Raw genomic sequence first — 16186 nt, 5'->3', positions numbered from 1 at the left:
GCTTGAGACGAAGGGAACTGCTGTATTTGATCTGATGCAACCTGACTGCGACGCATTCATGACCTAGCGGCATCGGGAGCTTGAAGGAGCACAACACGAGACACATGCTAGGGGCCCCCCAGACCTGCTCATCTACCCGGTTCCTAAAAGAACTAAACCTGCCAAATCTTGACCCAGAGGAGGCAAAAGAACTGGGTCAACCTATAGAGTTAGAGTCAACATTAAAAACAGTTCAAAAAGGGAAAACGCCAGGGTTGGATGGAATTCCATCAGAACTTCTCCTACAGTATTTTGACAAACTAGTGCAGTGCCCATTTGGAACGGGCGATTGCTTGGCCTGTGGTATTGCTGCTTGTAGAATTCATCAAAACCAAATTGTACCCCAAAATGACTTACAGAAGGACCCCAAACCACTTAATATGCAACTCCACTGTATAGCCTACTACTGGCTTACAGTGTAGGCTACTTCTACATCAGAGGAAGACGTTGTTACTGGATCTACCTGACAGAGAATGCTGCAGATTCAGAATGTAATCACAAAATATCAGACAGTAATCAGACATTAGTGTTATGGACTCATAGCAGTGCGCTACCCACTTGGCCCGTTATGAGAGCTAATCAGCACCCATCTGCGTTCATCAACCACCAGAACCGGACCGTGTGTGTGCGTGTGTGTGTGTGTGTGTGCGCAGAGAGAGAGAGAGAGAGAGAGAGAGAGAGAGAAAGACGGTGTTGTCTTGTATCGGATCGTTAACAAATTTAACATTTTTGTTAAAGTTTTAGTGGCTTGACGGTTAACAGGGAAGTAGGGGATTTGATTCGCAGAATTATTTTGGCGAATTAATTAACCCGACCCAGGGTGAGTCTGATGAAAACTGATGTATCTGCCTAGTTCAACTCTGAGATTTTCTCGCATTGCACCGCTATGTGAAGGAATAATCTCTAAGATTTGGCTAAATAATGTTCTGTCAGCTCACGGCAATTTAATACAATAGCAGGAAAGGAGTCCCCCCCGCTGTTCTTAAGCGTTCTGCATGTAGTGTCTGCTGATGTGCCCCCAAACACACACATATATACAGATATGTCTCGCTTTATAAGATAAATAGCCTGCCTATAAGTGGGATCACGCTCTGTCTGCACTTGTTGTGTGGTTGTGCCTTGCATGTGTGGGATTCTGATACGTCCTTAAATTCGGGAATTGTCGTTTGTTTATTCAAAGTCAAAGACAGTCCAAAGTAGTGCAACTTTGCACATTTTGTGGGTCTGAGGTGTATGTCCCATTTTAGCTGCCAAAGCTCTGCTGCTCTCTCTCTGTCTCGGGTCCTCAGTGTGAGAGGGGGAGTGGCCAGCGGCTAGAGCGGCAAAAGCCAATGTGTGCTTCTTTTACCTATATATTTAACAATATCTTTTGCATTTCTCATCCATACAACGTCACTGCAATTGGCACTGCACTTATTCGTGCCCGTAGCAAGACACCTGTCAAGTTTGAAATCCATCGGACTAACGGTTCAAGAGATATGCGCTTAACACCCACACACTCAGACACAAAGACATTCCTGCAATTTATAAATAGATTAGGACCTAGCATTTTACAAGCTTTAACTGCAGCCATATAGAAGGGTACTTTCCACCAACAAACCAACACTGCGCTAATTTCCGTTATACCAAAAAGGGCAAAGATTTTACGGATTGCCGAAATTTCAGGCCCATCAGCCTCATCGAGACTGATATAAAGCTTTATTCCGAAGTCTTGGTTCTCCGCCTAGAGCGCTTTATCGAGAAGCTAGTCCACCCCGACCAATCAGGTTTTAAACCAAAGCGTCATGCTGCAGACAATGTACGCCGACTATTCTATGTAATAGAAGAAGCCAAAAGACCACCTTGAGTGGAACCAACCTTTGGCAAGTAATAGAGAGGCTTGGTTTGGGGGCCAAATTCATTGACATCGTGCAATGATAGCTCAACGCTGGCTAATCATCACAAAGCCAAATCATCAACTATCAACCTATGGAAAAGCACAGCAGCACAAATATCAGTCCTAATGACCTCAACACCACAAGAACTAGAGGAGAGCGACTAGGCAAGGTGTGATTTCTGGTTTCTTTTGTTTTCCCCAAGACCGCAGAGGGTGGGGGAGGGTTTTTTTGTTGTTCAATTTGTTTATCTGTTCTATGCACCATCTGGCACATATTGTGGAATTTGTTCTGTATGTTTGAATGATAAATGGTGCTAAAAAATAATAAAAAATGTATCTAAAAAAAAAAAGTCTATATCTGGATTTTTTTTCTTCTTTCTGGCACAGCGCCCCTCCACATGGTGGCGCCTTGAGCGACCACCTTTGTCACCTATAGCAAGCCCTGCCTTCAGTGATCAGCAGGTCATCACACTATACATATGGCGTGGTGAGCTGCTTTGTTTCACACCATCCTCTGAACCTGCCCACTTCCTACTACCTCGATGTAGAGGTGACAACACATACACATGTATACATGTATATGTAGAAAGATTTAGGAATGAATGGCCCCTGAGCAGTGAGGCTCTCTCAGTGAGGCAGAAACAATGCAGTCACACCAATTGTGCAGAAGCCTCACCTTAAAGTATGCCTAGATGTGATTCATAATGTCATCCATCCATCCATCTTCATCCGCTTATCCGATGTCGGGTTGCGGGGGGAGCAGTTCCAGCAGGGGACCCCAAACTTCCCTTTCCCGAGCAACATTAACCAGCTCCCACTGGGGGATCCCGAGGCGTTCCCAGGCCAGGTTGGAGATATAATCCCTCCACCTAGTCCTGGGTCTTCCCCGAGGCCTCCTCCCAGCTGGACGTGCCTGGAACACCTCCCTAGGGAGGCGCCCAGGGGACATCCTTACCAGATGCCCGAACCACCTCAACTGGCTCCTTTCGACGCAAAGGAGCAGCGGCTCTACTCCGAGCTCCTCACGGATGACTGAGCTTCTCACCCCATCTCTAAGGGAGACGCCAGCCACCCTCCTGAGGAAACCCATTTCGGCCGCTTGTACCCTGGAACTCGTTCTTTCGGTCATGACCCAGCCTTCATGACCATAGGTGAGGGTAGGAACAAAAACTGACCGGTAGATCGAGAGCTTTCCCTTCTGGCTCAGCTCTCTTTTCGTCACAACGGTGCAATAAATTGAATGTAATACCGCACCCGCTGCGCCGATTCTCCGACCAATCTCCCGCTCCATTGTCCCCTCACACGCAAACAAAACCCCAAGGTACTTGAACTCCTTCACTTGGGGTAAGGACTCATTCCCTACCTGGAGTAGGCACTCCATCGGTTTCCTGCTGAGAACCATGGCCTCAGATTTAGAGGTGCTGATCCTCATCCCAACCGCTTCACACTCGGTTGCGAACCGATCCAGTGAGTGCTGAAAGTCGCAGGCCGATGATGCCATCAGGACCGCATCATCTGCAAAGAGCAGCGATGAGATCCCCAGCCCACCGAACTGCAACCCCTCCCCACCCCGACTACGCCTCGATATCCTGTCCATAAATGCTACAAACAGGATTGGTGACAAAGTGCAGCCCTGGTGGAGGCCAACCCTCACCTGAAACGAGTCCGACTTACTGCAGAGAACCCGGACACAGCTCTCACTTTGGTTGTACAGAGATTGGATGGCCCTGAGAAGAGACCCCCTCACCCCATACTCCCGCAGCACCTCCCACAGTATCTCCCGGGGGACCCGGTCATACGCCTTTTCCAGATCCACAAAACACATGTAGACCGGTTGGGCATACTCCCAGGCTCCCTCCAGGATCCTTGCAAGAGTGAAGAGCTGGTCCGTTGTTCCACGACCAGGACGGAATCCGCATTGTTCCTCTTCAATCTGAGGTTTGACTATCGGCCGAACCCTCCTTTCCAGCACCTTGGAGTAGACTTTACCAGGGAGTCTGAGAAGTGTGATACCCCTGTAATTGGCACACACCCTCTGGTCCCCCTTCTTAAAAAGGGGAACCACCACCCCGGTCTGCCACTCCTTTGGCAGTGTCCCAGACTTCCACGCGGCGTGTCAACCAGGACAGCCCCTCCACACCCAGAGCCTTGAGCATTTCTGTACGGATCTCATCAATCCCAGGGGCTTTGCCACTGTGGAGTTGTTTGACTACATCAGTGACTTCCACCTGGGAAATTGTCAATGATCCCCCATCATCCTCCAGCTCTGCCTCTAACATAGTGAGCGTATTAGTCGGATTCAGGAGTTCCTCAAAGTGCTCCTTCCACCGCCCTATTACCTCCTCAGTTGAGGTTAACAGTGTCCCATCCTTACTGTACACAGCTTGGATGGTTCCCCGCTTCCCCCTCCTGAGGTGGCGAACAGTTTTCCAGAAGCACCTTGGTGCCGACCGAAAGTCCTTCTCCATGTCTTCTCCAAACTTCTCCCACACCCGCTGCTTTGCCTCTTTCACGTCAGAGGCTGCAGCCCTTCGGTACCCTGCAACCACCTCCGGAGTCCTCTGGGATAACATATCCCGGAAAGACTCCTTTTTCAGTCGGACGGCTTCCCTGACCACCGGTGTCCACCACGGTGTTCGTGGGTTACCGCCCCTTGAAGCACCTAAGACCCTAAGACCACAGCTCCTCGTCGCAGCTTCAGCAATGGAAACTTTGAACATTGTCCACTCGGGTTCAATGCCCCCAGCCTCCACAGGGATGCACGAAAAGCTCCGCCGGAGGTGTGAGTTGAAAGTCTGTCGGACAGGGGCTTCCTCCAGACGTTCCCAATTTACCCGCACTACCCGTTTGGGCTTACCAGGTATGTCCAGAGTCTTCCCCAACCCCCTGACCCAACTCACCACCAGATGGTGATCGGTTGACAGCTCTGCCCCTCTCTTCACCCGAGTGTCCAAAACATACGGCCTAAGATCAGATGAAACGATTATAAAATCGATCATTGACCTTTGGCCTAGGGTGCTCTGGTACCAAGTACACTTATGAGCATCCCTATATTCGAACATGGTGTTTGTTATAGACAATCCATGACTAGCACAGAAGTCCAACAACAAACAACCACTCTGGTTTAGATCGAGGAGGCCGTCCCAATCACGTCTCTCCATGTGTCTCCATCATTGCCCATGTGCGCGTTGAAGTCCCCCAGCAGAACAATGGAGTCCCCCACTGGAGCCCCATGCAGAACTCCAGTCTCCAAGAAGGCCGAATACTCCGAACTCCTGTTTGGTGCATATGCACAAACAACAGTCAGAGTTTCCCCCCCCACAACCCGCAGGCGTAGGGAGGCGACCCTCTCGTCCACCGGGGTAAACTCCAACGCAGCGGCGCTCAGCCGGGGGCTTGTGAGTATCCCCACACCCGCCCGGCGCCTCACACCCTGGGCAACTCCGGAGAAGAAAAGAGTCCAACCCCTATCCAGGAGTATGGTTCCAGAACTGAGACTGTGCGTAGAGGTAAGCCCCACCAGATCTAACCGGTAGCGCTCCACCTCCCGCACCAGTTCCAGCTCCTTCCCCCACAGAGAGGTGACATTCCATGTCCCCAGAGCCAGCGTCTGCTGCCCGGGTCTGGTCCGTCAAGGCCCCTGACCTTCACTGCCACCCGTGTAGCAGCGCACCCGACCCCAGCGGTTCCTCCCACAGGTGGTGGGCCCATGGGATGGAGAGGCTGTGCCCGACCGGGCTCCGTGGCAAACCCGGCCACCAGGCGCTCGCTGACGAGCCCGCCATCTAGGCCTGGCTCCAGACGGGGGCCCCAGGCTTCCTCCGGGCAGGGTAACTTCACCTCTTCTACGTTGTTTCATAGGGTTTTTGAACCATTCTTTGTCTGGCCCCTCCCCTGAGACCACTTTGCCTTGGGAGACCCTACCAGGAGCACACAGCTCCAGACAACACAGCTCTCAGGTTCAGAGGGACACACAAACCTCTCCACCACAATAAGGTGATGGTTCCCGGAGAGGTGATTCATAATGTGTCTCTGTGATTTCCAACACATCAGCCGAGGGCTTAAATTTACCTGATTTCTTTGCTGCCTTCATGCACCTGTGACTAACGGAAGCAATGAATGGCCCAGAAGAAGATGGGGGGGGTTGCATCTTGCCTCTCAGCAGAGGAATATTGTTCAGCTTTGCAGGAAGATATGAGTGAAGCTGTATCCCAATGCTATCCATCTATGTGGCAGCTAAAGTTGAGTTCATTACTTTATTTGGCAGAAGGTATTTCAATTGTAAGCGTCTTTCACGTCCACGCCACAGTTTTTTCTGTCAGTCGGGACTGCAGCTGAGAAGTATCGTTTTGCTACTATTGGTATTTTTAGGACTTTAACCACTACACTAACCATATTACGCTACGGAACAAGCGGAGCAAATTCTAAGCCCATATCACACAATGCAATGCCGTCATTCATATCAGAGAATCAGGCAGCGGGCAGACAGCTTTTGTCTGGTTGTACAAAGTGTCTGGGTCTGTTCAAACTTGCTCCTTTTTCTTATAAGCTGCTGTGAGGCTCTGTGAAATGAGTTTAGCCAGACCTCTTTCTAGGCACAGGTAGGACGCTTTCTAACAAAACACTCAACAGTTATGATATATCAAAAGTAGGGCTGTCAAACGATAAAAAAATTGCAATCGCGATTAATTGCTGAATTGCTATAGTTAATCGCGATTAATCGCATGTTTTATCACATGATTAAAATTCTATTATTTTGCGTTTTTAAGTACATATTAATTCTTACCAGTGTATCTTGATTGGGAATCAAATGAATGCAAAGAAAGTTACTTTATGAACTTGACTTTAAGATTTTTATTAGTTTATTATTTATTTACTGTAAACAAAAGAAGAAAAAAGAAAAAAAAGAAGGGCTCTAAACAACAGTCAGGAACTTGTTTATTGTTAAGGCCATGGTCAAAATTAAAGATTTAATAATAATGTAATAACTATAACAATAACTTATTTCACCAGTAAATGGGAAATGGTATTTTACAATTACTGTGAATGCACCATGGTCTGTGTTGTTTAATTCCGACAACGGCAGCTGCTGCGCTGCAGAGCAGACTGTTACCGGCAATTTCCACTGGAAGCGGAACGTCTGTGGAACGTCGACAGAGTCATTAGGTTTCCATTAAAGTCAATCTGTGTATTTCCACTGACTGCGGAACGTCTGCGTCCCTACTCCGTCCCAGTTCCGTCAGTCCGCAGCAGATACGCAGAGCTCCGCAGCAATTCAGCACACGGCAGATAGTGCGGGACAGGAAGTCGAGCACAGAAACAGAATACATATCCGGTTAATTTTCAAAAAAAATACACCGTGCTCACGGCGGATCATATTTCCCTGCACTACACCTTGAAAACACAGCACAGAGTCGTTTCCCCTCTACTCCTCTGGATGGAAACTAACTGTTGTTGGTTTTGTGGGTCTATTCTACCTGAATTCGTGAGATCTTGTGGGTCCTCGTGACTACAGCTGTCAGTCACGGCCGCAGCCGTTCAGCAACAAATCCGGACCCGGCGGGTTTTGACGGACGGTGGAGCACGCAGCAGACACGCAGCGGAGCCGGTCCACAGCCGTTACGCATCCAGTGGAAATCCCTGGTTACGTCCCGGTGTTGGAATCCTCTACGGTGAAATACAGTCACACTTTACACTGTTTAACGTTAGCTGTCAGCATTTTAACCCTGTTTAATCCAGCTGCTAGCTAAAGGTAGGCTAAGTCAGGCACCGAAATGGTCGTTCTTATTCGGTCTCATTACTACCGTTTAGGTCGGCACATTTCCGTTACCCAATCCTACTTACCAGACACAATATAGCAGTAACTTCTAAATCATTTTGATTACTCACTGACATCCAGTAATCACTGGTTGATATGACAGCGTTTGCACTTTGGTTTCAATAACAGGTCGGCGAGTAGCACTCTCCAAAATAGTGCTTTGCCTGAGCCCACTAGCATCAACCTGAGTCACGTTAACTGTTTACACAATGTACATATGGCTTTCGACTTGTCTACAAGCCGTTAGGCAGTTTTGGAAAATAAAAAGCGCCATTCAGAATTGTGTTGCTGCTGCATTTCTCCATCATGCCTGCAGCAGCAGGATGTGGTAAGAGGAAGTATGACAGCTTGATGATAAGTAAAGGTGCGGCAAAGGGTCTGTTAGGCACGATTAACGCGTTAATCATGACAGCCCTAAATCAAAAGCTATTTTACAGTTAAAAAAACAAATGCGTAAACATTTTTTTAAATATTTACAACTCATAAGTTTTATTAGATCTTGTCAAAATCAATCTATTACTACCCCAACCCTTTCCTCACTGGAGAAAAATTTGGTCAAAGATCCCTTCGGGAAAAGAATCATTTCGGGTATATATGACCTTCTGAGGGACAGTTCACTTGACTCCTCAGACTCTAAACTAAAAGCATGGAAGGGAGATCTACAAGAGGAAATTCCAAAAAAAGAGTGGATTGCTGCATGTAAGAATACTCAGACTCAAACTGCTAATACAAGGCTAAAATTGCTGCAATACAATTGGTTAATGAGAATATACATTACACCAGTAAAACTAAATGTATTTAATCCTAGTATTCCAGACCTATGCACAAGATGTGGGGAAGATAAGGGAACATTTATTCATTGTATATGGGAATGCCCCAAACTAAGAGAATTCTGGGAGGAAGTTAGAAGGTTAATACAAGAAATTGTATCAATACATATGATAATAGAACCTAAGATGTTTTTGCTAGGCATATACCCCAAAAATGATCATATTAGTCCTGGGAAACAGATTTTTGTAAAGATTAATTGCAATAACATGGAGAAGCAGCGGGAGACCAAGTACAAGACAGTGGTTAAAGGAAATGTCTTTATGTCTTCCTCTGGAAAAGACCACATTTACACTTAAGGACAAACAAGAGGAGTTTCAACAGATATGGGGCCCCTTTATAGACTACATTAGGGGCAAAGATCTATCTCTTATGCTCGGTGACCTGGGGGAGGGATAATGATAACCTCTGCGGTGGAGGACCTTCAGCACACCTGCTTAGATTGCAATTTTAGATAAGGCACTATAGTGTACCCGAGTCATTCCTGAGTCTGTGTGTGAGGATACAGAGGCTCTTAACTTATGGTTTCTCAACACCTGTCAAACTCCTATAGACATTGCGGCTCCATTAAAGACCAGGCAGCAGAAAGCCAAATCAGAGCCTTGGCTGAATGAAACTACCCGCACTGCCAGACAGAATTGTCAAAGAGCTGAACGAAAGTGGAAAAAGGACAAATTGCAAGTGTCTTTTCAAATATTGAGGGATTGCTGGCATCATTACCAATCCACTGTGAAAGAGGCTAAAAGAAAATATTTTTCTGATATTGTTCTTCTAAACTGTTGTAAACCCGTGTGTTGTTTAAAGTTATCATCTCGACTGTAAATGCACCACAGACTGTAATTGAAGCCTCTCCTGCTGTGGGAGAATTTTCTTCACTACTTCATTGATAAAGTCGCTTCTACCAGATCACTTATTTCACCTTCTGCTTCTGATCCTTGGGTGTTTGTCCCCTGCCCTGCTGTGTTCGACACGTTTGACCCTGCCTTTTCTGCAGGAGATTGTGGGTCATCTGAAGCCCTTGGGTTCTCCAGATGATACTGTCTCGCCCAGATTTTTTAAGGAGGTTTTTCCTACTGTTGGGCCATCTTGTCTCACAGTTATTAATAGCAGTCTGGAGTAGTTCCTGTAAATCTTAAACATGCATTTGTACTGCCTTTATTGAAAAAAACCTGGGCTGGATCCTACTATTTTGGCAAACTTTAGGCCTATCTCCAAATTTCCCTTCTTCTCTAAAATCTTAGAGAAGATTGTATATTCCCAGCTCATGGACTTTTTAAATGAACTACGTATTCTCAAAACTTTCCAATCTGGTTTTAAAACATTGCACAGCACAGAATCAGCGCTTTTAAGAGTTTTTAATGATATCTTTTTAGCTACTGACTCTGGTCACTGTGTTATCCTTGTACTTTTAGATTTGACTGCAGCATTTGATACAGTGGACCATGACATCCTCATTGCTTGTTTGGAGCAGTGGGTGGGCGTCAGTGGAACAGCACTGGAATGGTTCAGGTCCTACCTGTCGCATCGGACTTTCTGTGTCGGCCTTGATGACTCTGTATCCTCCACTGCTCCTCTCTCATGTGGGGTCCCACAGGGCTCTCTGCTTGGCCCTCTTTTATTTTCTCTCTATCTACTCCCACTTGGTTCCATTCTTAGGAAACATGGCATTTCTTTTCACTGTTATGCGGACAACAGCCAGATCTACGTCCCCCTCAAAAAGTCTGATTTCTACTCTGTTAACCCACTGCTACAGTGTTTACATGACATTAAAGCTTGGATGTCTTTGAATTTTCTAAATTTTAATGAAGAAAAGACAGAAATCATGGTCTTTGGTGGAACTTCTGTGACCACCCCCCTAATTGATCTGGGTTCTCTGGCACAGTATCGCAAGCCAATTGTAAAAAATGTGGGGGTAAAAGTGGACTCTGACCTCAAATTTGACAGCCAGATTAAAGCTGTGGTGAAGTCTAGCTTTTTCCAGTTAAGGCAGCTGGCAAAAATCAAACCAGTCCTTCAGAGACAACACTTTGAGACAGTAATCCATGCCTTCGTGACCACTCGGCTGGATTACTGTAATACAGTTTACATAGGGGCTAGTGGGTCCTCCATTGCTCGTCTTCAACTGGTACAAAATGCTGCTGCACGTCTTTTAACTGGCACAAGAAAGTATGAGTGCATTTCACCTATTTTAGCTTCACTCCACTGGTTGCCTGTCCATTTCAGGATTCATTTTAAAATTCTTTTATTTGTTTTTAAAGCCTTGAATGGCCTTGCCCCACCTTACCTCTCTGAGCTGCTGCACCCCTACACCCCTAGCCAATCTCTCAGGTTAGCTGACCAGCAGCTCCTGATGGTGCCTAAAGCTAGGCTTAAGCTCAGAGGGGATCAAGCGTTTGCTCCGTTGCTGTTTTATTTTTTTGTGCAGCACTTTGGAAAGCTTGTGTTTGTTAAAATCGTGCTACATAAATAAAGTGGATTGGATTACCCACATCCCCATTTATTATTTTTTTAATTTTTTTTTAAGTTAGTTACTCTAGTTTTATCCTTTATTTCTTTTTATTTTATTTTTTTTATACGGGCTTCTGTGCGTGTGTGTGTGTGTATATGTGCATGTATTCACAAGTACTATGTTATAATTTGATTATCTCCTCTTTGCAAATGTCTTTATTTCGTGAATGGAAACGGGTGGTTGCTGCACAAATATATGGATGAGTGCGTATGTAAGGGTACCTGTGTAGATATATAGCTAATAGCTACAACAGTTCATATATTCTTCAATGTAGATGGTTAAAAGACTTCATGTATGTGTGTATGTGTATACCTCACTCTTACTGGGATGTTGTAAAAAACGTATAGGTCTTTTCTTTTTTTTATGTATGGGTGTGTATGTAAGTAGAAGGCAAATGTAATCGACTAATCAACAGAGAATATATTGTGTAGGCTACCAAAGGTTATAAATTCACCTATGTATAACATATGTGAATATGCAGCCAGGTCTCATGGCAGTTCGTGTAAATGTGACGTTATTTTAATCTATTGATACGTGTTCACAGAGACGTTTTTGTCGTTTTTTCGTGGTGGACAACACGAAAATGTTAAGTAATGTATTTCAATGGGAAGCATATTTTGTGGCCACAGCATGAAAATGGTAGGGAGTAATATAAAAAGCCGAAAATCCGCGTATCGAGGTTGGTTGGGGTGGTGGATGGGTCAAACAACACAGGACTTTCACCCGGGCGAGCGGGGATCGCGTCCAGCGTGTGGCGCTTTGTTTCCCAGGGATGGCGTCCCTGCGTGTGGCGTTTTGTCGTTTAAGGCACCCTTTCCCCGTAAGTTTTTTCCTAAACCCAACCTCCGCCATCCTGTTATTGTGGCGTTTTGTCCCGCGTGTTACTGTGGCGCGTCTCCCGGCGTTTAAGGCGCCCTTTCCCTGTAAGTTTTTTCCTAAACCCAACCTCCGCCATCCAGTTATTGTGGGGACACCTCCCGGCTTATGGAGCGTCCTTTTCGGCCGCCTCCCGGCGTCCTTTCCCCGAGAAAATAACGTGACATTTACACGTAAAAAACGAGAAAAACTTCTCCGTGAACACGTATTAATAGATTAAGAATAACGTGGACATTTACACGAACTGCCGTGAGACCGGGTTGGAATATGGGGTTGCTGTTGAGTGCAGTGGGATAATGTATGGCTTAATAATGGCTTATATTATACTTTCTCACCTGAACCTGGCTGTTTTCTTTAAAAAAAGAAACGTATATCCATCTATGGGGAAACAGACTGTGGGTCAGAGTTTGTTCTTCCGGTGTTCCAGTTCTGATATTAATGAGTCTGATGATCTGTCAGGTCGAATTATTTATTTTTCGTTGGCATTGACAGTTAAAAATAAGAAAGTATCTGGTAGGGAGGATTTACTGCAGCGGTGGTGCTAGGCCATTTTTAGCGGTGCACAAGCCTTACGGCAGGCTATTAATAGCACACTTTAAAAACTCGTTGTAGGCTACTCCTAAGCTAGCTACATTTGCCCTCGTTCAGGGAATCACAGATAGGCTGTTGACTTTGGCTACAACTGAGCTGAGCCTATCGTCATTTATCCTATTCCATCGCTAAAATCAGGTTTGCAAAAGTAATAAGGTTTGAGCACTTAACGATTTCACTAAATCACAACGATGAGGACTTTATTTTTCAGGGGTGGTGAGATGATTTTTAGGGGTGTTGTTGGTTTTGTGGTTCTATTCTATGTGAATTTGTGAGATCTTGTGGGTCCTCGTGACTTCAGTTGTCAGTCATGGCCACAGCCGTTCCGCAACAAATCCGGACCTGGTGGGTATTGACGGACGGCAGAGCACGGAGCCGTTCCGCAGTGGAGCCGTTCCGCAGCCGTTCCGCAACCGTTCCGCAACCGGTGGAAATTGATAGCTGATGTCAGGCAAAAATACAGTGATAGAAACACAGACATGAATGAAGCACTGGAAACTAGAAATAAGATATGGCTGAAGAAACAGGCAGCCTTTTAAAACCAGAGATAGGGATAGATAGAGGGAGAGCAAGACAGCAGGTTGAGACTCACAGTGTTTGTGAAAGGGCTGATTCCATTAGCTGCATGTGCATTGCTTCTAGTTGGGGTTTGAACTGCTACTTGATAAAAGCATTTGGGAGAAATCGGAGGGCCAGTGAATGGGACAGAACCTGAATAAGTTTATGTGAAGCTACTGGTGCATTGTGTTCTAGTCATTTATATTCCTTTTTCTCAACACCTGTGTGAGTGTGTGTGTGTGTGTGTGTGCGTGTGTGTGTGTATGTGTGTGTGTGTGTGTGTGTGCATGTACTCCCTTCATGGTTGGCAGAACAAGTAAATGGAGTAAGTGCCAGAAGACACACAGACTTTAAAAGTGATTGCCTTGAATTTGAATTTGTTCAATACAAGAATGTATTTGTGTCTTGGCCAGGCCACCATCTATGGAAAACATATTGCCTTAAATTTGATCTAGGACCTTTATGAAAATGCATCAGTGAATCAAATAGAAAGTGTAAATCAAACGTCAGAATTGTTTAATAGTCCTGAAGGCTGTTTAAACAACATGATAGTACACATTAAAGTGGGTGATGAGCTGCTGCTGCAGGCATAAATAAACTTGAGTTAAAAATAAATTGAATTCAGTGTCATTAGTAAAAGGGACTCAGGCATTTGGTCACATTAACAGTCAAATATAAATGCAAGGTTTCTCTATAAGAACATTGTAAAGAGATAAGAGGTTGGAGGAGGGGGGGGAAGCAAAGAAACTCTTGGGCATTGTCACTTACACAAAAAACAGAACCAAGACATGACTATGAAAAGCCAGGCATAACTCCTGGTTTAGGCCAGGCTACCTGGTTCCAGGATGCTTCTCTTTGTTTTAGGCGTAGGATTTTGTCCCCACCCCTCGCATCCAAACTGATGACCTCAATACCTGACACTTTTAAAGTTGTATCACTCCCATGTTTAGCTGCAATGTAGTGTTTGGCCTTAGGATAATTCAAATTCCCAGTACGAATAGCGTACCTATGTTCGGAGACTCTGTCTCTGGAACACACCAGGCGCGTAAGTGTCGCGTAGCGTAGATACGTGCCTGATCATGCGCCTTCATACCAGACACGTATTTCTACACGCTGGTCACAAAGCGATCCTTCTCCTCTCGGTGCTCTCTCTCTCCCTCTGATAGAAAGAGACAGGATGAGTGGGGAAAACTGTGGTAAGTGTAGCCTATATGTGGCTGCGTGTGTGTGGCTGTGTGTGTGTGTGTGTCTCTCTCTCCGTCCGTCAGTCAGTCTTTCTCTCCGTGTGCCTGATCGCGTGTCTTGCTGTGAGAAGTCAAAATCACTGTGAACCTAGGAGTTTTATCTTGAAATGTGTTTTATTTTGGTAAAATATCTGGCTGCACTGTGGTCTTCCTGGGTTACATGCTGCCAGTCCGACATGCTTCTATTCCGACATGCTGCTATTCCATAACCCTAACCCCTAACCCTAACCCTAATGGAAACAAAAATTGTTGGAGTGGTGGGACGTTTGAAAACAATTCTCCGACAAAAAACTCCGACAATTAGACGTCAATGTCGGAGTGGGGGTATGTCACAATGGATGGCGGAACCCGTCTTCCTGTATGTGATTACCTGCCTGGCTTGACACATACCTTGCGTATCGTGCAAGAAATAGAGGAGACGCCAAAACTATCGCTGCGTGGCCAGACAGATTGGATAAGATAGGCGGCGAAAATAAAAATAGCTGCGCTACGTTGCTATATGCGACGCTTTGGCAGTTCATTTCCTTTTTGTGAGGCCAACATAGAAACAGTATTCCAAATGATACACAACATGGGTAGTATTACAATTTATGAAACTGGTGATAGGATAAATTTTGTTTGAAAACACATCTCTAACAGTGTCGGTTTTTATCATATTCACACAATAGATACAATTACCACAGGAAAAATTACCTTTAGAACGACGAAGCCAGGTTTCAGGTTTAAGAGCAGGAAGGTAATTTCCGACTAATTTCTCCTTGATTGTTGGGGCTCTTCTGAAGCTGGCCCCCAGGGGCTTAGTGAATACCCCCTGTAAAGACATGTCGCTGTCAATGATGTCCCAATTTTTGGTCTGTTTGATCTGGACAGATTCTTTGCTATGAAGTGACAACGCTCTAAGGTGGGTCTGAGTAAGGACTTGAGCTTCACGCCCTCTCTGTCTAAAGTGCTGCTGCATGTCCATAGACTGTATTTGGAAATCGAGATCAGAATCACACGTATGCTGGATTTGTCCATAAGGGATATTATTAACAAGCCATGGTGGGTGAAAACTGTCCGCATGCAATATGATATTTCGGTCAGTTGTTTTTATAAAAATAGAAGAGTGCAAAAAGCCTTGATCATCTTTACAAATCTGTATATCCAGAAAGTTAATAACTTGTCGGTCGTATTACAGGCTCAACATAAGATTTGCATTAAAACTGTTCATATAAGCATGGGAGTCTAGAAGCTCTTTCTCTGATCCCAAAAAGAACCAAATAACATCGTCAATGTATCTACCCCACCACTCAATGTTTTCTTTGAATTGGTTGTTGATAGAAACAATGTGTTTTTCCCCCCATAGTCCTAAAAATAGTTTAGCATAATTAGGTGAAAAACATGCACCCATAGCCGTCCACGTTTCTTGTCTATTAAGTTTGTCTTGGAATAGAATAAACCTTATTTTTTAAAGTCCACTCAGTCGATTGCACAATAACGTCACCAGGAGGTATTGATCTATTATATTCAGGTCATCAGGTCTTGACCCTAAATAGTGTCTCAAGGCCTCCAAACCCTTCATCATGTGCAATGTTGCTGTAAAGGGACTCCACATCCATAGCGGCCATAATGCAAGAACCAATATTCTGTATTTGTGCTAATTTCTTTAGGACCTGAGTACTGTCCTGAATGTAGGAAGGTAATGTAGCAAGAAATGGTTTAATGAAGTAGTCCATAAATTTAGTGGAAGGTTCCGTTATTGACTAGAAATAGTAGTTGTAGTAGTTCATGGCATAGCAGGACACTGCAGGGTGTCACAGGATGTAGCAGGGCATAGCAGGGCACTGCAGGGAATAGCAGGACATAGT

Source organism: Perca flavescens, chromosome 13 (assembly GCF_004354835.1).
Source record: "Perca flavescens isolate YP-PL-M2 chromosome 13, PFLA_1.0, whole genome shotgun sequence".
Taxonomy (NCBI): Eukaryota; Metazoa; Chordata; class Actinopteri; order Perciformes; family Percidae; genus Perca; species Perca flavescens.
This window is presented reverse-complemented; position numbering follows the sequence as displayed.